Raw genomic sequence first — 25,219 nt, 5'->3', positions numbered from 1 at the left:
GGTATAAATCAGTATGGAGAGAACGAGGTTAGTTCAATCAGGGAAAGTGAGGTGCTCTGCTAGCAGTTGAGGTGTGAACACTAAGGGAGGAGAAACTGCTTCTGTAGTTGGATAGCCATTCACAGTCTTTGTTTAATCCTGATCTGATGGTGTCAAATTTGCAAATGAACTGGAGCTCAGCAGTTTCTCTTTGGAGTCTGGTCCTGAAGTTTTTTTGCTGTAAGATGGCTACCTTTACATTTGCTATTGTGTGGCTAGGGAGGTTGAAGTTTTCTCCTACAGGTTTTTGTATATTGCCATTCCTGATATCTGACTTGTGTCCATTTATCCTCTTGCGTAGTGACTGTCCAGTTTGGCCAATGTACATAGCAGAGGGGCATTGCTGGCACATGATGGCATATATAACATTGGTGGATGTGCAGGTGAATGAGCCGGTGATGTTGTAGCTGATCTGGTTAGGACCTGTGATGGTGTTGCTGGTGTAGATATGTGGGCAGAGTTGGCATCAAGGTTTGTTGCATGGGTTGGTTCCTGAGTTAGAGTTGTTATGGTGCGGTGCGTGGTTGCTGGTGAGAATATGCTTAAGGTTGGTGGGTTGTCTGTGGGCGAGGACTGGCCTGCCTCCCAAGGTCTGTGAAAGTGAGGGATCATTGTCCAGGATGGGTTGTAGATCACTGATGATGCGTTGGAGAGGTTTAAGCTGAGGACTGTAGGTGATGGCCAGTGGAGTTCTGTTGGTTTCTTTTTTGGGGCCTGTCTTGTAGCAGGAGACTTCTGGGTACACGTCTGGCTCTGTTGATTTGTTTCTTTATTTCCTTGTGTGGGTATCGTAGTTTTGAGAATGCTTGGTGAAGATCTTGTAGGTGTTGGTCTCTGTCTGAGGGGTTGGAGCAGATACGGTTGTACCTCAGCGCTTGGCTGTAGACGATGGATTGTGTGGTGTGTCCGGGATGTAAGCTGGAGGCATGAAGGTAGGCGTAGCGTTTGATGGGTTTTTGGTATAGGGTGGTGTTAATGTGGCCACCGCTTATTTGTACTGTGGTGTCTAGGAAGTGGACCTCCCGTGTAGATTGGTCCAGGCTGAGGTTGATGGTGGGGTGGAAGCTGTTGAAATCATGGTGGAATTCTTCCAGGGTCTCCTTCCCATGGATCCAGATGATGAAGATGTCATCAATGTAGCGTAGATAGAGAAGGGGTGTGTGTGGACGAGAGCTGAGGAAGCGTTGTTCCAGGTCAGCCATAAAAATGTTGGCATATTGTGGGGCCATGCGGGTGCCCATGGCGGTGCCACTGGTCTGGAGGTATATATTGTCACCAAATTTGAAATAATTGTGCGTGAGGATAAAGTCACAGAGCTCAGCAACAAGTTGTGCTGTGTCATCATCAGGGATACTGTTCCTGACAGCTTGTATTCCATCTGTGTGTGGGATGTGTGGGAGCCCAAATCAATTAACAGCAGGATACCATCAGATTAGTCCTGAATAAAGACTGGGAGTGGTTGGGTCATTACAAAACCTAAACTTAATTTCCCCAATATTAATTTCTCCCTACTGTTACTCACACCTTCTTGTCAACTGTCTGTAATGGGCCATTCTCTTACCACTTCAAAACTTATTTCTCCTCCCTTGGTATCCTGCTGTTAATTGATTTATCTTGTTAGACTGACCTCACACTTGGTAAAGCAACCTCCATCCTTTCATGTATTTATACCTACTCCTGTATTTTTCACTTTATTCATCTGATGAAGTGGGTTTTAGCCCACAAAAGCTTATGCCCAAATACATTTGTTAGTCTCTAAGGTGCCACAAGGTCTCCTCGATGTTTTTGCTGATACAGACTAACATGGTTACCCCTCTGAAACCTGATAACATGGGAAGTTGCCAATAGGTGTGCTGCCTCCAAACTACCACAGGATGGCAATGTCTCAGAACATTGCTTTTATGCCTAAATATGAAGAAGCCGATCTAGTTCACTGAGCCTGGTATTAAGGGTAAAGAGTAGTAAAGATGATCTATCCTTGGACACTGGGATACGAAAGCCAGGCATCATGCATCATGTTCAGCCACAGACTTATGACTTGGCAGCTAGGTTACACCATTGTTTTTTGCTTGCTATGACCAAACATGTGTGGTGCCAGGTTCTGTCATGTTGAATTTGGGGTTCAGCTGGTTAAATTGCATCATGCTTTTATAGATGTGATCTGGCATAAAACTACATACGTCATGCTATTGGGTCATAAATAACTATGTGCCCACAGAAATGGAGAAACAATTTTGTTTGCCACGCAGTACTCCATGAGTACTCCATGAACATGACCAGAATTCAATTTGGATCACAATAATCCCACTTTCCCCACACCTTCAACCAAGGTATTTCTACTGGTAGCTGAGCTGGCACCCAGTACTGTATTTCAGAACATTCCTCATACCAACTTTGACCATATAGCAGGGCATTCACAATTTGTAAGCTCCATTTTAATCTCTTTTAGAACCAAGCTCTGGGTTCTTGATTGCCTCAAGGCAAAATTAATGATGATGTCACCATACCAATATCTAATGCAGGCTCACTACATTCCAACAGGGAATAAAGGAAATAAAACTTTACTGGCTATGCAGTTGTTTTTGGACAAGCTCCAAACTGAAGATGTTTTTCAGTGTAAACTACTAGAGGTCTTGGAGTGAGACTGTTTACTCTGGACCCATCATGTGAATCCAATCAGTGCCAAACCCAAAGGATTTTAAGGAGGGAAAGTTACTATCAAACACCGTATAATGCCCCAGCAAGTGTGGTCTCATTACTACATAAATCCTCAATTAGACCAGTTCTACTGTATGGCTTCTTTGTCTGGGAATCTTTTTAAAGCTACAGTGGCAAAAAAACTTGAAGTCAAGAGAAACATCTGTGTGGAAGGTTGCTTTAGCCAAATGGATTTTGGACTCTCTTTCTATGACAATTTCTTGATCTATTCTTCTCTGAATGGATGAACACTTGTGTAATTTAACTTAATAGGGGTTTTCTTGAGTGGTGTGTAACCTTTGGATGTCCCAAAGCCAAATGAAGTGTGTATGTTAGTATTTGACTTGGAGAACACACAGATTGAATTCAGCCACAGCTCATTCTTCATGTCTAAGGTCACACACAGAACATGCTGTCAGGATTCAGTGACATCTGTGGAAAGAGAAGTGCAAGGAGTAAAACCCATAAGTTCAAATAGTCTCTGGCTTCTCTTATGCTTTTCACTCTTAGTATCTTACATATGGGACTCAAGACATCTTGGTGCCAACTGGCAGAGGGCACAGAAGTGCAAAGGTTTTACAGGGATCCCCTGGATCAGATATATACAAAGGGTGGCAGGAGAGCCCACTGGTCATCATAATCACTGCAAAATGTATGTGTGGATAATATTTAAGGAGTTCGATATCTATACTGAAAATTGTCTTTAAGGTCTTGGAGTTAAAGCAGGTCACCAGAAGATAACATACCTCGGATATATTCCTTTCAGGCAGGAGGTAACAAATGCTTATCTCCCTGTCTGGAAATGTATGTATTGTGCAGTGTATGCCTCACAATGTAGGCCTTTTTTGCATAGTGAGCCAGAGGCAAAAATAAGAGATTATTTCATCCTGTGAATTTCTTGTAGATTTTGTAAACAGCAGGGAGTGTCTGTTTATGACTAAAGACAAAGGATTGTAGGTAATCTCTGGGGGTATAAGGAAACAGGCAGGGTCCTTCACCTAGGTCACAAGCTGGCAACATGTCTGGCTCATGAAAAAGATGATCATAGCCAAGCCTGCCTGAAAAGTGCTTCAAGGACTTTGGGTGAGCCAAACTCCACAAGACATGAGTATCTAGTTAATTAAGACTAGGTTCTAGAATGTGCATAATTATTTTGTTTTATATGTAACCATTTGTTTCCAATACTTGCTGCTGCTACTACTTGAATCTCTGTTTTGTTACATAAACTTGTACTTGATTTCAATATAAACATATCTCAGATTTATGTGTTAAGCAGAGAAGTGATCTGAGGTGGAACTGGTAAGTGGAGTTGTATTGATGCTTTGGAAGCAGCAGAGCTGTAAATACTGCAAGTGTCCAGTAGAACAGGGGCTGGACCTAGCAGGACATGCTGGGGGACTGGAGTGTGCCTATTGCTAACATGTAGCAAGACAGTGGGGCCTAAATAGGCCTAGAGGGGAGTGCTTGTGTTGCCCATGGTCAGTGGAGTTGAAGAACTGACCCCTGGCAGACAACAGATAAAGCTTCCTCATGCTAACAGCAGGTGGTAGCAAGGTGCCTCAACCCCAGGTACCCTTGAGAAGTGTCGCAATAGGTGCTTGCAAAAGAAGCATCTCTGTGCCTGACCCTCTGCGCAAACCACTTTTTGTGGCTCTGAAATATCCATGGCAGGGGGTTGAACTAGTCCCCTCCTGCTGGTTCCACTCCTATTCTGAACAGTGAACACTTATGTTAATCAACATGATTGGAACTCTCTACCCCATCTCCTTTTTGCAACGAATAATCATGATCTCTCATCTGTGAAGCTGCTCCTAAAACCACATTTCTTCTATACCTAAATGTGTCAGAGGAGTATGTCCTTACTCACATGCCAATAGCAACTAGTAGTCCCAGCCTAGAGTTGGGCCTCGTTGAGCTAATAAACACACTAGAAAAGTGGCTGTCAACCATTCCAGACTACTGTACCCCTTTCAAGGGTCTGATTTGTCTTGCGTACCCCAAGTTTCACCTCACTTAAAAACTACTTGCTTACAAAATCAGACATAAAAATACAGAAGTGTCACAGCACACTATTCCTGATGCTTACTTTTTCATTTTTACCATATAATTATAAAATAAAGCAATCTGAATATAAATTTTATACTTCCTTTCCATGTATAGAGCAGTATAAACAAGTCATTATATGAAATTTTAGTTTGTACTGATTTCACTAGTACTTTTTATGTAGCCCTGTTGTAAAAATAGGCAACTATCTAGATGAGTTGATGTACCCCCTTGAAGACCTCTGCATATCCCCAGGAGTACACGCACCCCTGGTTGGACTAGAAGATGGTCCCTGTCCCAAAGAGATTACATTCCAAACACCGACAAACAAAAACAGATACTTTTAGAAAAGCAAAGAATTTGTGTTACAACCTGGTCCAGTCCTGCTATCTGAACTGACACCTGTCTGTGATAGGACCCAGCCGCTAAACCTCATGTGCTACTAAGCCTCTTGGGTCTGGGTAATTGACTGGTCACTGTTCCTGGCTCTGGGTTGTTCGGTGCACACCCCTAACCTGAAACCCTCCTTGGGCAATGGGACCAGCAGTCAGCCATCTAGACCCTAGAACCAGTGCCTCAGCCCTCCTGAACCCCCAGTTCCTTAGACAGGCCCCCACCACCAGAGTTCATTAGGCTCTGGGAGGTCTGGTTTTCTAATTATGCTCTTCAGGGACAAGATGAATGTAAGCCAAGGAAACCCAGGTTTAGCAAAATAACTTCTTACACACACACACACTTTGTTGCTTTTCGATCTCTATCTCTGTTTTAAAAGAATACATTTCTGAATGCATACCCATTAGTCTAATCTCTTTCCTCTTTGTGAGTCCCTAGGTTTGGTCAACATCCTGAGAGAAGGCAAAGCCCCTCCTGCTGGGTCTTCTCTCTCCAGCTGGGTCTTCTCTTTTAGTGATAAAATGGCGTCCTTGCTGACAGATGCACACTTTGACGGACTCTGTCCCTGTTCGGTCAGGTGGAGAAACTGTAGGTCTCCCAGCCATGTGACTGGGGAAGAGGTCTGGAATCCTCCCCCAGAGAGGTTTCTGTGCAGAGAGTCCATTCAAACTCAAAGGTTCTACTGGCAGAAACTCCATTGTTCCAGCAGGAGAGTTGTTCCGTGTTGACAGCTCTTCATTGCTTTGTTGCAGCTTCTCAGACAGCCTGTCCACTAGGGGTCAAGTCTCTGCTAAAAAATGGAGGCTCTAAACCATAAAAAGGGTTATCATGAATGGCATTCACAAAACAAAAATGAAATTCAACAACTGATACAGATGTCTGCCAAACTGCCACAACTTGTATATTTGCCCACACCAAAACAATCAGCCTCAGTCTGTAGGCAGGGAGGAAAGAAAAAATAATTTTTAAAAGACCCCAACAGTCCAAATATCTACATGGCTGTTCCTTGCTGCATCTCCCACAGGGAGGAGCAGGTGTATATTCAGTCCTCTGGGAGGGGGTAGTCCTCAAGGAGCCTGCATGGTCAGTGCATAGAATTTTTTTCTAAATGGAACCACTCGAAGCACAATCTTTCTACTTATGCATCGTACCTATTGCAAAAGCATATATTACTAATATGTCAGACTCTCAGCCATGCTATCTATGCATCTAGGGCTAAATCTTGGTTCCCTTGAAATAATGACTCTGGCTTTTATGGGACCGAAATCTGGCCTGACGTACATGTTAAGCTATTTGGGGGGCTGTAGACATTTTGACTAATTAAATTCTTGTTTTTAATCTTGCTTTTTACTCTGTATAAGAAATGGAAGAGGAAACAAAGATCACATGGATGCCAGTGACAGCCATTGGCTACAGATCTCTGTACCATCACAGATCAGGCGATGTGAGCCTTGCTGTTTATAGGAAACCATCTAAAACCCATCTCATTGAGCAATACTTCCCTCAGTTTCAATGGCAGAAGGATGACTTCTCAGCTGGAGGAGAGAATTTAAACAGAAAAATTTGAGTTATAATTGGGAAGTGGTTAAGAGTATTTTATTAGATGCCCACTAAGCCACAATCCCACAATTGAGAGAGAAAGTTAGACTGGTTAAAAAAATCAAGCTAGTTTAGCGGTAAAGTGAATGAGCTATTTAAAAAAAATGGAAAAGAGGGGAAGCTGATAACAAGGAATATACATTAGAAGCTAGGAATCGTAGTAAAAGATACGGGAAGCAAAAGCACACAATGAGAAATCTAAGGCAAGTGGAGTTAAGGACATTGTAAAGATTAGTTTTTAAAGTATATTAGGAATGGAAGGAATCCTAACAATGGTATAGGTCCATTGCTAGATGGAAATATAGAATTATCAATAATAGTGCATATCAAGCAACAGTGTCCAATAAAAATGTGTTCTGTATTTGGGAAAAAGCCAGATGTAGTCATATCAAATGATATACTTTGCAGTCCAACAGTAACTCAAGAGGATGTTAAACAGCAGCTACTAAAGTTACACATTTTAAAATCAGCAGGTCCAGATAACTTGCATCCAAGAGTTTTAAAACCGCTGGCAGAGGAACTCTCTGAACCGTAAATGCGGATTTTCAATAAGTCTTTGGTACATTGGAGAAGTTCCAGAGGAAGAAGAAAGCTAATATTGAGCCAACATTTTAAAAGGGTAAATGGGATGACCCAGATAATTATAGGCCTGTTGGCCTGAAGTCAATCTCAGGAAAAAGTAATGGAGCAGCTGATAATGGACTTGATTGCTAAAAGAGGGTAATGTAACTAATACCAATCGGCATGGGTTTATGGAAAACAGATTTTTGTCAAACTAACATGCTATTTTTTGCTGAGGTTACAAGTTTGGTTGATAAAGGTAATTGTGTTTGATCTAATAGACTACTGTAAGACATTTTACTTGGTATTGCATGACAGTTTGATTAGGACATGAGACTGATTCAAATTCAATATGGCATACATGAAATGGATTATAAACTGGCTAGCTAATAGGTCTCATTGTGTAATTGTACATTTTTATCAAGTGGGTATATTTTTAGTGGGGTCCTGCAAGGATCAATTCTTGGCCCTACCCTAATTAACATTGTTATCAGTGACCTGATAAAGTGTGCAGATGACATAAAGATAAGAGGAATGGTAAATAAGGAAGAAGACAGGTCAGTGATACAGAGCAATGTGGATTGATTGGCAAACTGGGTACAAGCAAACAATATGCATTTCAATATGGTCAAATGGTGGATAGAAAGCTGGCTAGATCGTTGGACTCAATGGGTAGTGATCAATGGCTCCATGTCTAGTTGGCAGCCGGTATCAAGCGGAGTGACCCAAGGGTCGGTCCTGGTGCTGGTTTTGTTCAATATCTTCATTAATGATCTAGAGGATGGTGTGGACTGCACCCTCAGTAAGTTTGCAGATGACACTAAACTGGGAGGAGTGGTAGATACGCTGGAGGGTAGGGATAGGATACAGAGGGACCTAGACAAATTAGAGGATTGGACCAAAAGAAATCTGATGAGGTTCAACAAGGACAGGTGCAGAGTCCTGCACTTAGGACAGAAGAATCCCATGCACTGCTACAGACTAGGGACCGAATGGCTAGGCAGCAGTTCTGCAGAAAAGGACCTAGGGATTACAGTGGAAGAGAAGCTGGATATGAGTCAACAGTGTGCCCTTGTTGCCAAGAAGGCTAACGGCATTTTGGGTTGTGTAAATAGGGGCATTGCCAGCAGATCGAGGGACTTGATCATTCCCCTCTATTCAACATTAGTGAGGCCTCATCTGGAGTACTGTGTCCAGTTTTGGGCCCCACACTACAAGAGGAATGTGGAAAGGTTGGAGGGAGTCCAGAGGAGGGCAACAAAAATGATTAGGGGGCTGTGGCACATGACTTATGAGGAGAGGCTGAGGGAACTGGGATTGTTTAGTCTGCAGAAGAGAAGAATGAGGGAGGACTTGATAGCTGCTTTCAACTACCTGAAAGGGGGTTCCAAAGAGGATGGATCTAGACTGTTCTCAGTGGTACCAGATGACAGAACAAGGAGTAATGATCTCAAGTTGCAGTGGGGGACGTTTAGGTTGGATATTAGGAAAAACTTTTTCACTAGGAGGGTGGTGAAGCACTGGAATGGGTTACCTAGGGAGATGGTGGAATCTCGTTCCTTAGAAGTTTTTAAGGTCAGGCTTGACAAAGCCCTGACTTGGGTGATTTAGTTGGGGATTGGTTCTGCTTTGAGCAGGGAGTTGGACTAGATGACCTCCTGAGGTCCCTTCCGACCCTGATATTCTATGATTCTATGAAATGTAAAGTTCTATGTCTAGGAACAAAACACACAGCTCATACTTACGGATGGGGAATTCAATCTTGGGAAGCAGTGATTTTTAAAAGGATCATGGTGGATAATCAATTAAACATGAGCTCCCAATGCAAGGTTGTGACCAGGGGAAGTATAAGCAGCAAGTAGAGGGTTTATATTACTTTGGTATTTGGCGCTGGTTTGAGTCCTAGTGGAATACTGTGTCCAGTTCTGGTGACTGCAGTTGAAAAAAGATATTGAAAATCTGGAAAAGGGTTCAGAAAAGTGCCATGCAAATGATAAAGGAATTGGAAAATATGCTGTCTAGATTGTGATTGTCACCCATTAAATTTCAATTTGATCAGCCAAAAGTATAACAAGACCCAATGTTTGGAAGTTGAAGCCAGACAAATTCAGACTTAATATAAGGTACAAATTTTTAATGGTGAGAGTAATTAACAATTAAACAATTTACTAAGGGTTGTGGTGAATTCTCCATCACTGGAATTTTTTAAATCAATATTGGATGTTTTTCTAAAAGATTGAACTAAAGCACACCAGGAATTAATTCTGGTAAGTCCTAAGGCCTGTGTTAAGCAGGAGGTCAGACAAAATGATCAGAACAAATCCTTCTGGCCTTGTATCTTGACTTTAGTAAGGCTTTTGATATTGTTTTGTATGACCTTCTCATAAACAAACTAGGGAAATACAACCTAGAAGGAGCTACTATAAGGTGGGTGCAAAACTGGTTGGAAAACCATTCGCAGAGAGTACTTATCTGTGGTTTACAGTCAAGCTGCAAGGGCATAATGAGTGGGGTCCCCCAGGGATCAGCTCTGGGTCCGGTTCTGTTCAATATCTTCATCAATGATTTAGATAATGGCATAGAGAGAGTACACTTATAAAGTTTGCGGACGATACCAAGCTGGCAGGGGTTGCAAGTGCTTTGGAGAATAGGATTAAAATTCAAAATGATCTGGACAAACTGGAGAAATGATCTAAAGTAAATAAGATGAAATTCAATATGGACAAATGCAAAGTACTCCACTCAGGAAGGAACAATCAGTTGCACACATACAAAATGGGAAATGACTGCGTAGGAAGGAGTACTGCAGAAAGGGATCTGTGGGTCATAGTGAACTACAAGTTAAATATGAGTCAACAGTGTAATGCTGTTGCAAAAAATGCAAACATCATTCTGGGATGTATTAGCAGGGGTGTTGTAAGCAAGACATGAGAAGTAATTCTTCCGTTCTACTCCGCTCTGATTAGGCCTCAGCATGGGTGGCGGATATAATTGTGCTAGGGAAGGCAGACCTCCCCTAGCCTGCCACTGCTGCAGGACCCTGGTTGTGGGTTTGGCGGGGGAAATTTTTGCTTTTTATTATGCCCCATGCAGGTTCCGGGACAGCTGAGGAGGTGATATGTGCTATTCAGTTTCCTGGGTTCATTAGTAATCTCCAAGGACTCCAGGGAGATTATGGTTGAACCCAGGATGCTGAGTAACACATACTGTCTCCTCAGCTGCCCCGAAACCTGCATGGGGCATAGCAAAAGCTCATGTTCTTCTTCCAGAAGAGAGAAGATGAGAAGAGCTTTTGAATTTTCGCGTTCTTGGGGATCGTGCCGCAGAGGGAGGTTGGGGGGCTTGGGCCGTGGGGAAGGATGGGAGCTTAGGGTGTGGGGGGGCTCAGGGCTGGGGGGGGCAGTGTGGAGGTCTTGGTTGTGAGGGGGTGGAAGGGGCAGAGCCGGGGCATAACCTCCCGGAAGTGGGGTTCCACCTACCACCCATGGGCCTCAACTGGAGTATTGTGTCCAGCTCTGGGCACCACATTTCAGGAAAGATGTGGACGAATTCGAGAAAGTCCATAGAAGAACAACAAAAATGATTAAAGGTCTAGAAAACATGACCTATGAGGGAAGATTGAAAATATTGGGTTTGTTTATTCTGGAGAAGAAAAACATAACAGTTTTCAAGCCCATAAAAGGTTATTTACAAGGAGGGAGGAGATATTTTTTTCTCCTTAACCTCTGAGGATAGGACAAGAAGCAATGGGCTTAAATTGCAGCAAGGGCAGTTTAGGTTGGACATTAGTAAAAACTTCCTAACTGTCAGGGTGATTAAGCACTGGAATAAATTGCTTAGAGGAGCGGAATCCCCATCATTGGAGGTTTTTAAGAGCAGGTTAGACAAACACATGTCAGGGATGGTCTAGGTAATCCTTAGTCCTGCCATGAGTACAGGGGACTAGACTAGATGACCTTTCAAGGTCCCTTCCAGTCCTTCACTTCTTGAGGTCCCTTCCAGCCCTACATTTCTAAGATTATAGAATCATAGAATTGAAGTCAAGTCCAGTCCACGTTCTGAGCAGGACCAAGTAAATCTAGACCATCCCTGATAAGTGTTTGTCCAACGTCTTCTTAAAAGCCTCCAGTGATGAAGATTCTTCCCTTGGAAGTGTATTCCAGAATTTAAGTACCCTTATAGTTAAAATCTTTTCTCTAATATCTAACGTAAATCTCCCTTGCAGCAGATTAAGCCCGCTACTTTTTATCCTACCTTCAGTAGACATGGAGAACAATTGATCGCCATCCTGTTTATAACAGCTCTTAACATATTTGAAGACTGTTACCAGGTTCCCCCTCAGTCTTCTTTTTTCAAGACTAAACATGCCTAGTATGTTCGGTTTGTTTTAAACCCGGTCAGATAATTCTAACTTAGCATTTTTGTTGCTCTTCTCTGGACTCTCGCCAATTTGTCTCTATCTTTCCTAAAATGTAGCATCCAGAAATGGACACAGTCCTCTGGCTGAGCTCTCACTAGTGCTGAGTAAAATAGGACAATTACCTCTTGTGTTTTATATAAAACACTCCTGTTAATACACCCCAGAATATTAGCCTTTTTTGCAAATGCATCACATTGTTGCGTCTCATTCAATTTGTGAGCAACTATAACCCCAGATTCTTTACAGCAGTACTATCACCTAGCCAGTTATTCCCCATTTTGTAGTTGTGCATTTGATTTCTCCTTCCTAAGTGAAGTACTTTGCTCTTGTCTGTATTGAATTTCATTTTGTTGAATTCAGACCAATTCTCCAATTTATCAATCCAGACAATTTTGAATTCTAACCCTGTCCTCCAAAGTGCTAACAACCCCTCCCAGCTTGATGTAATTTGCAAATTTTATAAGCATACTCTTCATTCCATTTTCCACGTCATTAATTAAAATATTGAATAATACTGGACCCAGAACTTCCCCCCACCCACTAATAGGCCCTCCCAGTTTGACAATGAGCCATTGATGACTATGAGTATGGTCTTTCAACAAGTTCTGCATCCACTTTACAGTAATTTCATCTAGACTGCATTTACCTAGTTAGCTTATGAACCTGTCATGGGACTATGTCAAAAGCCTTACTGTTACCAGATTTGCCCGTTACTTTGGGGTATGCTCATTTATTAGGTTTACTCTTCTGGGGGAAAGGGGGTGTTGTGTAATTCTATCAATGTACTGCTTGTGTCACTTGTGTTTTCATATGGAGCTCTACTTCTCCCTTCTGGAAGTCCCCTCCTAATGGAGCTATCCTGCAGGACCTAGGTTCCCTAGGGCTGGGTTCCTCCTAGCTATGGGTGATGTTTTCTGCAGGGATCTCAAAATGCAATTAGGCTGCTTTGGTATTTTGGATATCAATCAAGGATTCATTATTAGAATTGGTCTGATAACTGCTGAGCTGGGTGTGGGCAGGCGTAGGTTCATTAAAATCTGGAGCAGAGATACCCATGATGCAGTGCTTCCCTGCTTTTTCTGGTCCCAGAGTTCAGTGCAGTTCTATATTCTCCATTCTGTATGCTAATGGAGATGCCTCCCTGTCCCATCTTTGATGCAGAGGAGGCTAGGGGAGTTGCCTTTGTTCTTGTCACCCTTGTCAGGAGGGTCTAGGTGTGTCTCCAATTGTCCTTCATTGCTCTCGCAAGTCTTTTCTCTGATCGGTTTTGGTTCAAGCAGAGACTGGGGGCGGGGTGTCTTTTATGGTTCCCCAAGAACACAGGGCTGACAGGTATCATTACTAAAGTAAAGATATATTACTTCTACTACTTCCCCCTATCCATTAGGCCAGTAACCTTTTCAAAGAAGGAAATTAGGTTGGTTTGGCATGACTTGTTCTTGACTATTCCTTATAATGCTATTTTCCTCTAGGTGCTTACAAACTGATTGTTTAATAATTTGTTCCATTATCTTTCCAGGTATCCAAGTTAGGGTGACTGATCTAGAATGCACTAGATCCTCTTTGTTCCCCTTTTTAAAGATATATTCTGTGTTTTCCATTTTTTAGTTCTTTGGGACCTCACTGGTCCCTCCATGAGTTCTTGAAGATAATTGCTACCAGTTCAAGGTTACTTTAGCTAGTTCCCTAAGTACCTAATGCCTAATCTATGAATATGAAAAGTTTCTAAAGAAAACAAATAAAAAAAATCCATTTGATAAGTTTTCAAAAAGGTGTATTCATATTGATTCTATTCTTAATATTGCATATAGACCCTCAACACAGTGATGATGGAGAGAGCTGGTTTAAAAAAAATTTAAATTTGCAACCTCAGCAAAACTCTAAAATTCAAAATTTTGATTTAAAAGTCAGGAATATTTTTGCAAAAATTGATGCCATATTTTCTGCTAGCTATATTGCTGATGAAGAAATATTACAAAAGTTAAAATTTTGACAATTAGTCAGGAAAAAGGACAAAATCTTAATAATGTCATTTTTTAAACAAGCTTTAATGATGGCCAAGATTAAGAAATTGCCTAAAAAGGTAAATGTGGGAGAAAAAAGAGAGAGATGCGAAAACTGCGCTATATAAAACAAAATTGTTTCATGAGATGGTAGCAGAGGGCTATTAGGGTGGTTGTTAATATGGTTTTTTTTGTTCCTATGGTTTTTCTTTTTACTTCTTAAAACACTCAACTAATGAAAATCCCCTTTTTCTTCCTCCTTGTGGTGATTTCACATAGATCCAGCAGCCCATTTTTCACAGTAGTACATGTCCACTTGTAGAAGAAGACAACTTCAGATTGTGACAATGCAGGACAGAGAATTGCATTATTTCTCTCTCTCTCGTAACTTGATAGGGATAGTTCATTAACGTAGGAGGTTTGATCCATTAGAGAAAATATTTAGGATATGCACTGTATGCAGATTGCAGCTATTGCTTTCTGAAAAAAAATTATTTCTTGGGAGAAGGGTATGCACTCTGAGGGAGTTGAAGTGGAGAGTTTGGTGCTCATATGCTTGATAACTACTTTTCCCCTAAAATTTAGAAGTGATTTAACCTTGCAATGAACTATAACATGAAAGGAGAACTGATTTAAACCAATATTAACCTTTCTGCTTAGGTTCTTTTAGGCATAGATAGTTCTACAGTGTTAGTCTAGTTCATTTTTTCAAATGAGCAATCTTCTCCTGAAATTAATCATGCTCACATCATCGAAGATGAAGGGGTTTTTCTTTTTCTTCCGAAGCACAATTTTAGACTCCGCTGAATTGAAGTTGGCTTCATTCCTCACAGTCCCCCTAATATCAAAGCGCACCGTATATTTTTACTTTTAGTAACTTCCTCCAATAAAAACAAAAGTTATAATTAATAGTCTCAGCAGTTTTGCTGCCAAGGATTTCTGGCCACAATTCCTAGTTTCTTATGTTTTATAATGTAGATGCATACCTCCAAATCTTGTTAACAAAACGTGGTCTGGTTTTTTTTTTTTCCTGGGGCAACCAATTCAAGACTACTACTGCTATGCAAAGGATAAGCTTTATATTTAAAGACTGCACAGGAAGGCAGCATATTGAAGAGTTATCTTGCTTTTAAATAAATACTTTTGAGAGGCTGACATTTCTCAAAGGAACACGTCAGGATTTTAGACAGCATGGCCAGATTGTACTTTTCATTGTACGCTTGTGTCTCGTTCACCTTGGTTTTTCGATAGTGATTTTGGGTTACATTTGTGAAAGGCAGAACAGGGAGCCGGGAGATCTCCCTACTTAGTACACCTATAGAGCGGGAGCCAGCATCCTGCTGTTGGCACTCTGAGCATGTGGGGACCTAGTTATTTATATAGTACACAATTGTCAGACGTGGAGTTGTGAAGTTGGGAATCCAAATCCATATTTAGTTACTTAAGTACCTTACCTTTTCAAGGTTCTGCCGATAGCATTTCTTACACATTCTTTCTTTGAGAGAGTGCAGTGGGGATCTTGTAGAAGAACCCCCTACCCAACAAGTGGACTCTCCAAGGACTATGCAGAGGCTTCTCTGACCTGCTGGACACCAGAAGGTAGAAAAGTTGGTGCTGATTGAGGCAGCATTCACTTATCCATTAAAGAATCACCAGGTTAGAGGAGACTATACTGAGTTATATGTGAACTGTGCCACCCCTTTCCAAGCAAGTACCGTATATACTCTTTCATAAGCCAAATTTTTTTGGTAAAAAAGTGAAGCATCAAAGAGCGGGGGTCAGTTATCAACAGGTCTACACCAAAATTTGATAATTTTAAGCTCTATTGAATTGACTATCTAATACAGGGGTCGGCAACCTTTCAGAAGTGGTATGCCGAGTCTTTGTTTATTCACTCTAATTTAAGGTTTCGCATGACAGTAATACATCTTAACGTTTTTAGAAGGTCTTTTTCTATAAGTCTATAATATATAACTAAACTGTTGTTGTATGTAAAGTAAATAAGGTTTTTAAAATGTTTAAGAAGCTTCATTTAAAATTAAATTAAAATGCAGAGCCCCCAGACCGGTGGCCAGGACCTGGGTAGTGTGAGTGCCACTGAAAAATCAGCTCACGTGCTGCCTTCGGCACACGTGCCATAGGTTGCCTACCCCTGATCTAATATATTTTCATTGTAGATCAGGGATTGGCAAACTTTGGCTCCCGGCCCATCAGGGTAAGCTGCTGGCGGGCCGGGACATTTTCTTTACTGGGAAGTGGTGGCCAGCACATCCGTTGGCCCGTGCCGCTTCCTGCAGCTCCCATTGGCTGGGAATGGCAAACCGTGGACACTGGGAGCTGAGGGGCTCTGTGCCTGCAGACGCTCCAGGTAAACAAAACGTAGCGGCCCACCAGTGGCTTACAGTGGGAGCCAAAGTTTGCCGACCCCTGTTGTAGATCGTTGATGATGGAACGTCAATTCTGGAGTTGCTCCTTTAAAAATTTGCTAAAATTTTATTTTTACTTACATTGTATATTTGTTATGTTATAATTGAGATAAAAGTAGTATTAATATAAATAAAACATATGGATATTGATTATATAATTTTTCTCAGTTCGTGTCTGTATAAACAAAGCACTTAAACATGTGCTTCCCTAAAGTTCAATTTTCCTAGAACTAGCTGTTTGCTTTTCCTAGTATTGTTCTACTAGAGGACTATATTACAATTATTTTTATAGTGCATACTTATATTGAGTGTAAAATAATGTATTGATGTCAATACTGCAGCCATTTAAAGTTGCAAAGGCTTTGTTTAGTGGACTAGATTGGCTTGAAATGAACGCTAAAAACAGTGCTGCAGAACTGCATGACATTTGACCCATGCATTTCACAAAATACTACCCCTTACAAGCCAATCAGAAAAATACAATGAACAATAGTACTATGGCACTGGTGTCAGCCTGCTACTGTGTAATTTGATCTCTTCATGCATTTCTACCAATGGACCCCATAAGTCTCGAGCCAATCTGAAAATATAACACGCAGAATCGATGAAATAAAATTTAAGTAGCCGGTTAGCACCACAGAAATGCCAATCTACAAGGCTGCTTTGAAATAAACAAAGAACAATAATAATTTGACAGTGATAAAGCAGGCAACATTCCTATATAAAGTCTTACAAAATCTATAATTAAATTATTATTTTCTAAGATTTTCATACTAGTATTTAAAATGAACAACGGTGAAATCAAAAGAAAACAGGCTGCTTATCATGCAGCTTCAAACTTAAAGTTGTTGAATAATCAGAAGCAAACAATAATTGCACTGCTGCTCGTGAATTCTGTATCAATGAGAAGCAAGTAAGAGAATGGCAAAAAAAATAAAACACTAAAAGACATGCCAAGAAGCAAGAAAAAAATGTCCAATGAGATGCATTTAATTTCCTGAGCTGGAGAAAGATCTCAATGATTGGATTGTTGAATGTTGACAAAATGGGTACGTCGTTACTAGACCTGGAATTAGTCTGCGGGCTCTGCGAAGGTCGAAAGACAACAAATACAAGTCGGTAAAGTTATCAGTGTTTGTTGCATCAGTGGGTTGGTGTACTCGCTTCATGAACCATCGTGGTCTCTGTCTTCGTCAGCGAACAAAGATCTGGAAGAAAAAAAAATCAAATCTTTCCAAATGTTTATTACAAAACATCGAAAGGACTATGCATTTGAGCTGTCACAAATAGGAAATATGGACAAAACACCGATGACATTCAATCTCCCAAACAGAACGATAACTGGTGTTAGTGAAAAAACAGTTTTAATGAAAACCACTGGCCATAAAAAACAAAAATCCATTTTATGGTGGTTTTACCATGTTTGGCCAATTGATCAAAGCTCCCTCTTGTTATTTTTAAAAGAAAAACCTTGCCTGAAAACATGAAATTTCCTGCTGGTGTCATCGTACGTGCACACGAAAAAGGATGGAAGGATGAAAGTGGAAGAGGGGAGGGATCAGTAAGGAAACTTACCTTATTGAGGTCAGAGCATGTAGAGATGGAGTGAGAAAGGCTAAAAAGCCAAAAGCCGTGTAGAGTTGGACCTTGCGAGGGGAATTAAAACAAATAGTAAGAGGTTTTATAGCCATATAAATAGGAAGAAAACAAAGAAAGAAGAAGTGGGACCGCTGAAAAGGAGATCAAGGATAATCTAGGCATGGCACAATATCTAAACGAATATTTTGCATCGGTCTTCAATGAGGCCAATGAAGGGCTTAGGAATATTGGCAGCATGACAGAGGGGAGTACAGGAGGGGGGGATTACCGTATCCGAGGTAGAAACCAAACTTGAACACCTTAACTGGACTAAGTCGGGCGGACCGGATGATCTTCATCCAAGAATATTGAAGGAACTGGCGTGAGAAATTGCAGGCCCCTTAGCGATAATTTTTAATGAATCTAAACTCAGGGGTGGTACCATTGGACTGGAGAATAGCTAATGTGGTTCCTATTTTCAAGAAAGAGAAAAAAAAGTGACCCGGGTAACTACAGGCCTGTCAGTTTAACATCTGTAGTGTGCAAGGTCCTGGAGAAAGTAGTTAAGGACCTTGAGGTCAATGGCAATTGCGACAAATTACAACATGGTTTTACCAAAGGCAGATTGTGCCAAACCAATCTGATCTCCTTCTTTCAGAAAGTAACAGACTTATTAGATAAGAGAAATGCGGTGGACCTAATATACCTCAATTTCAGTAAAGCGTTTAATACGGTACAGCACGAGGAATTATTGGTTAAATTGGAAAAGATGGGGATCGATATGAAAATCCAGAGGTGGATAAGGAACTGGTTAATGGGGAGACTGCAGCGGATCATACTGAAAGGTGAACTGTCAAGTTGGAGGGAGGTCACCAGTGGAGTTCCTCAAGATTCGGTTTGGGGTCCGATTTTATTTAATCTATTTATTACTGACCTCGGAACCAATTGTAGGAGTGGGCTGATAAAGTTTGCGGATGACAAAGTTGGGAGGTATTGCCAATTCGGAGGAGGATCGGGATATTCTGCAGGGAGACTTGAATGACCTTGTAAATTGGAGTAACAGAAATAGGATGAAATTTAATAGTGAAAAGTGTAAGTGATGCATTTAGGGATGACTAACAAGAATTTTAGTTACAAGCTGGGAACGCATCGGTTGGAAGTAACAGAGGAGGAGAAAGACCTCTGAGTCCTGGTAGACCGCAGGATGACTATGAGTTGACAATGTGACGTGGCGGTAAAAAAAGCCAATGCGGTCCTGGGATGCATTAAGTGAGGTATATCTAGTAGGGATAAGGAGGTGCTGCTTCCGTTGTACAAGGCACTGGTGAGACCTCATTTGGAGTACTGTGTGCAGTTCTGGTCTCCCATGTTTAAAAAGGATGAACTCAAACTGGAACGGGTACAGAGAAGGGCCACTAGGATGATCAGAGGAATGGAAAACCTGTCGTATGAAAGGAGACTCGAGGAGCTAGGTTTGTTTAGCCTAACCAAAAGAAGGCTGAGGGGGGAGATATGATTGCTCTCTTGAAATATATCAGAGGGATAAATACCAGGGAGGGAGAGGAATTATTCCAGCTCAGTACTAATGTGGACACGAGAACGAATGAATATAAACTGGCCATGGGGAAGTTTAGGCTTGAAATTAGACGAAGGTTTCTAACCGTCAGAGGGGTGAAATATTGGAACAGCCTTCCAAGGGAAGCAGTGGGGGCGAAGGACCTGTCTGGCTTTAAGATTAAGCTAGATAAGTTTATGGAGGGAATGGTTTAATGGGATAACGTGATTTTAGTCAAATAAACAGCGTGCCATCGCTGGTAGATAGTATCAATAGCCAATGAGGGTCTGTGGCTGGAGAATCTTGCCTACATGCTCGGGGTTCTACTGATTGCCATATTTGGGGTTGGGAAGGAATTTTCCTCCAGGGTAAATTGGCAGAGGCCCTGGAGGTTTTTCACCTTCCTCCGCAGCATGGGGCAGGGGTCACTAGTTGGAGGATTCTCTGCTACTTGAAGTCTTTAAACCACAGGATTTGGGGACTTCAACAGCAGAGTCAAGGGAAAGGGGTTGGGACAGCTTTTGTGGCCTGCATCATGCGGGAGGTCAGACTAGATGATCATAATGGTCCCTTCTGACCTTAAAGTCTATGAGTCTATTGAATGGCTAGAAAAAGTGTGGAATAAGAGACCAGGAGCACTTTTCAAGAAACCTGGTATGCTCATTTGGGATATGTTCAGAGCATACAAGACAGATGAGGTGAAAAATGTGGCCTAAAAAATGAAAACTACTTTGGCTGTAATACCTGGAGGCTTAACTTCTGTTCTACAACCGCTTGATGTCTGCCTGAACAAACCCTTTAAAGATAGCATAGGCAAACTGTGGTCTGAATGGATGTGCTCAAGCATGGTGAAGTTGACAAAAGGCAGGAATCTTATGAAGCCTGAAATCAATCTGGTCACCAAGTGTTTCGAAGATGCATGGGAGTACATTCCCTAGGAAATGCTGTATCAGCAATGCACTCGACGGGTCAGAAGATGCCATATTTGATGACAGAGGCCGATGATGAGAAGGAATCTGAGAATGAAGACGACACTGCCAACATCTGCGATCACAATGCAGGTGCAGCTTTGACTGATGCCGAGTTTAATGAATTGTTTGGTGATTTGGACTTTCAAGGATTTTAAGACTTTTTAAGTAAATACCTTAGAACAATATGGGACTTTAAAATCAGTAAATGGATATTTAAAACACTGACTAATTTTGAAGGTGAATACATATTTGTTCAGTTATTATAACAAGTTTTTGTTAGATTACATTAAAATAATTCTAGCAAAACTTTTGAGTGTTTCTTGTGACGCCAACTTTTCAAATATAGCAGGGGTTGGCAAACTTTGGCTCCTGGCCTGTCAGGGTAAGCCACTGGTGGGTGAGGATGTTTTGTTTACCTGGAGCATCTGAAGGCACAAAGCCCCTCAGCTCCCAGTGGCCGCGGTTTGCTATTCCCAGCCAATGGGAACTGCGGGAAGTGTCACAGGCAGAGGGACATGCTGGCCGCCACTTCCTGCAGCTCCCGTTGGCTGGGCAAGGCAAAACACAGCTACTGGGAGCTGAGGGGCTCCGTGCCTGCGAATGCTCCAGATAAACAAAACGTCCCAGCCTACTAGCAGCTTACCCTGATGGGCTGGGAGCCAAAGTTTGCCAATCCCTGAAATATAGGGTCAGCTTATGAAAGGGTCATGCAGTTTTTGCCATTTTTACGTAAACATCTTGGGGGGTTGGCTTCTAAACGAACGGGCTAATGAACAAGTATATACGGTAGATACTACGCTCTGAAGAGTCTCCATGGAGGAGATTTCATGGGAGACATGCTACATACCTCAGCCAGCTCTACTTTCTGTACTCCTGGTGCCAGGATGTACTGGATTCCCACCCTCTGCTCATGCAAGAGGAGGGCACAATCTGGTCTTATGTTATTTGTTGCTATTAAATAAAATTAGTTTATAAATTTGCAGTGGGAATCTCTAATTTGTTTTTAGTTTCTACAGAACTTTAATTTACTATTTTTGTTAAAAGCTGCTGAGATTTTTCTTCAGTCTTTCCCCTTCATGCTTTACAACCTACATCTAAAACTTCAGACCTCTATGGTGACAAGATAATATAACAACTTGTTTGAAGGTTTTAGGTTGACGCCCTAGCAAGAGCTTTCATTCCTGTCATAATGTCTTTTGTAGAGTATTAGTAACTTATGATATTGCCCTGTGGAAGGTTCTGAAAGTAATTCAGATGCTATTCTCATAAATTCCCTGCCAATAAGAGTACTAAAATTGCTCTACAGCCAAAATGCTTCTGAAATAAATGTAGTCAAACTTTACTAGTTGTGGGTCACTGAGAACAAAAATGATGCTTAAAATTGTTGATTGGCTCTAGTTTTCAAGATATGCTATTGGGTCAGTATATATGATCCTTGACTTGGGAATGGCGGAGGATAAGTGAGTTATAAAGGGAAGGGATCTCAATTTAAACCAGAAATGACTAAAATACATCTTTGACTGGATCTATGAATAAATCTATGACTGGTTTGGACAGTACTTGCTTTTTAGGCAAAACAATGAATGATGCAATCTGAAGCTGGTATTGCATCATACATGATATGAATTGCATCATGTTATTCCTAGAAGTCATGGATGATGCAATCATAACGAAGCTTACATCACTCTGCTGAACAAATTGCCCTATATCAGCTCTAGAAATCATACAGTGTCATGCTCTCTTATTTGTCAGTGTTTGATTTTGCAAAGGGACACATTTCTGTTTAGCCAAAGTGAGCAGAGATGCCTCGTACTTGTGTGAACAGGGCAGATAACTTCTGCTATGTTTGTGGTGAAGTGACTTTTGCATCACAAAAGCACAGTATAACCACAATGATTAAGAAAGCCTATCACCTTTCTTTTGGCTGCAAAATTGGAGATCAGGACAAGAGGTGGGCCCCACACATATGCTGCAACACTTGTGCAACAAATCTTTGCCAGTAGTTGAACAGGAAAAGGAAATCTATGCCTTTTGCAGTGCCAATGATTTGGAGAGAGCCAACAGCTCATACCAGCAATTGTTACTTCTGCATGGTACCTCCAGTTGGGAAGGGTGTGTCAAAGAAGAAAAAGTGGACTGTGCATTATCCAAACATTCCATCAGCTATACGCCCAGTACCTCACGGAGAAGAACTGCCAGTTCCTGATGCACCAGAATCAATCATTCTCACTGAGTCAGACGAGGAAGATGATGAAACTTCTGGTCCTGAACCATTGATGTCACAGGACCCACATTTTCTCCCATCCTCCTCCTCTGAACCACACTTCATAACACAAGGTGAACTGAATGACCTTGTCAGGGATTTGGAACTACCCAAGAGTAAGGCAGAGCTGTTGGGCTCCAGACTACAGCAGTGGAATCTCCTGGCAGGTGATGTTAGGGTTTCCATGTTCCGTGACTGTCAAAAGGATCTTGTCCCATTCTTCTTCATGGAAGGGGATCTTGTAGCATGCAACAACATCGATGGTGTGATGGCAGCCCTCAACATCGTTCACGATCCAGATGAGTGGAGACTGTTCATTGATTCATCGAAGACAAGTCTTAAAGCTGTTTCACTGCATAATGGCAATGTTTTGCCATCAATTCCAGTTGGTAATGCAGTTCATATGAAGGAAACCTATGACAACATGAAACAACTTTTGAGGTGCATAAACTATGACCAACATCAGTGTCAGCTTTGTGGCGATTTGAAGGTTGTTGCTCTCTTGCTTGGTCTGCAGACTGGATACACAAAGTACTGCTGTTTTCTTTGCGAATGGGATAGTCTTGCAAGAGATTCCCACTACATCAAGAAAGATTGGCCACTCCGACAGTCATTGGAGCCTGGGAGGAAAAGTGTTCAGCATCCACCACTTGTTGAATCAAGGAAGATTTTGTTACCACCCTTACACATCAAGCTGGGTCTGATGAAGACCTTTGTCAAGGCCATTGACAAAACAAGCAGTTTTCAAATTTCCAAGGTTAAGTGAAGCTAAGATAAAGGAAGGTGTCTTTGTTGGTCCTCAGATTCGTGAACTTTGAGATGATGCATTTGACCATGCGCTGCGTGGCAAGGAAAAGACGGCATGGAAAGCCTTCCAGTTAGTGGCAATAAATTTTCTTGGAAACAACAAGGCAGACAACTACAGGTTGTTGGTGGAAAACCTCCTCAAGGCATACAAAAGCTCTGGTTGCAACATGTCACTAAAGATACATTTTTTGCACTCTCATCTAGATTTTTTTCCACCGAACTGCGGAGCAGTGAGCGACAAGCACGGCGAGCGATTTCACCAGGACATTGCAACAATGGAGAAACGCTATCAGGGCAAATGGAGCCCATCAATGCTTGCAGACTATTGCTGGACAGTGACAAGAGATGCTCCATTTAATGAATACAAGAGACAAGCCAAGAAGCGCCAAGTAGACACTGAATAGGACTACACTATGTACATAATAGTTTTTTGCCTTGTTTCATAATAAATTTTATTTATATAACCCTTTTGCTGATTTTTAAAGTGTTACATAAACAGCACAGGTGAAATATTATGTAAAGCAACCATAAACACACGAAAAGACCTAGATTTACAATTTATGATTAAAACTTTACTATCTACACAATATACGTAGACATAAAATGTAAAAACTTAAATATCTTAGAAACAGTAGCCAGTTGTTTTAATTGTCATATTTGACTTCAGCACATCAAAATACATAATAAATAGCACATTTTATTTCTGAAGCAGACAACTTCTCAAAAATTGTAGACCAGTGTAATTAATGCCACTTGTGTCCGTACCACAAAACCTCCACTTGTCTTCTAAGTAGTGGACTGAGGTAATTAATTTGTAATATCCCATCTTGGAGACCCGAAGGTAATGACCTGTAGTCACTAGTGACCTGGCTAAGATTTGAAATAGGAACATAGAAATGAAAGGATCCATGATGCATTACTAGTCTTGTGTGGCTGTTACTAGAACTTTTCCAGGAACAGGTTTCATAGAGGTACAGTTTTTAGTCAGCCATTAAGGTGTCTTTTTTTTTAAGTTTTATCTAGTCTGTGTATTGTTCATGGTGTATTTTCTCAGCACTAGAGGTTAGCCAATAGGTAGTGTATAAAATGGTCAATGAAGTAACAAACACTGGTTTTATACTGTATGGACTTTTGGGGGGGGGAACCTTATTCACTTATGTGTATTCAATTTCTTCTTCAGAAGCATGTTGCTTTCCCCATCTTTTCTTAATGCTCTTCATATGACTTTTATTTGTTTTTTTTTTCTTCTGTGAGCTTTGTCAGCACTTCTAGTTCTCAATTTGTTTGGTTCATATGATTCAGAGATTTGATTTGGTTTTTCCCATAAATTTTTCCATATTTCCAGCTATTAGTGAGTATTTTTTCCATTTATTAAAAAAAATGTTGTATTAAGTCTGAGCTGTTAGTTATTGCCATAAAAGGGTGGGGGTGTGCATGCGCATGTGTTTAAATAACAATTGGAGGAGAAAAATACTCCTACAAATACACTCTCCAAATTAGAATCTGTTAGATGGGACTAAATCAAACCATGCATTTCTTTTCTCTCAGAAAGCCAACTTGCGCATCACTTACATACATTAATAACAAACAGATATGACTCTTACTGTCTTTGTTCATTGTTTGGCAGGACAATTTAAATAGCCATCAACTTATACTCATAATCATTGCCATGCAGTTCACAAATTCAAAAAAAATTATAGCATCTGTCTGCACTTGGCAATCAAATGCTACATGAGTTATTTAGAATTTGCTGTACTAGAACAGTTTAAGATCTACCCTGTCCAATGTAATGTCTCAAGCAATGGACAATAGCTGATGCTTTAAAAGAAAGTGGAAATGAACCATAATACACCTGGCTAGCTGC

This window comes from Malaclemys terrapin, chromosome 2 (genome assembly GCF_027887155.1).
Source record: "Malaclemys terrapin pileata isolate rMalTer1 chromosome 2, rMalTer1.hap1, whole genome shotgun sequence".
Taxonomy (NCBI): domain Eukaryota; kingdom Metazoa; phylum Chordata; order Testudines; family Emydidae; genus Malaclemys; species Malaclemys terrapin.
This window is presented reverse-complemented; position numbering follows the sequence as displayed.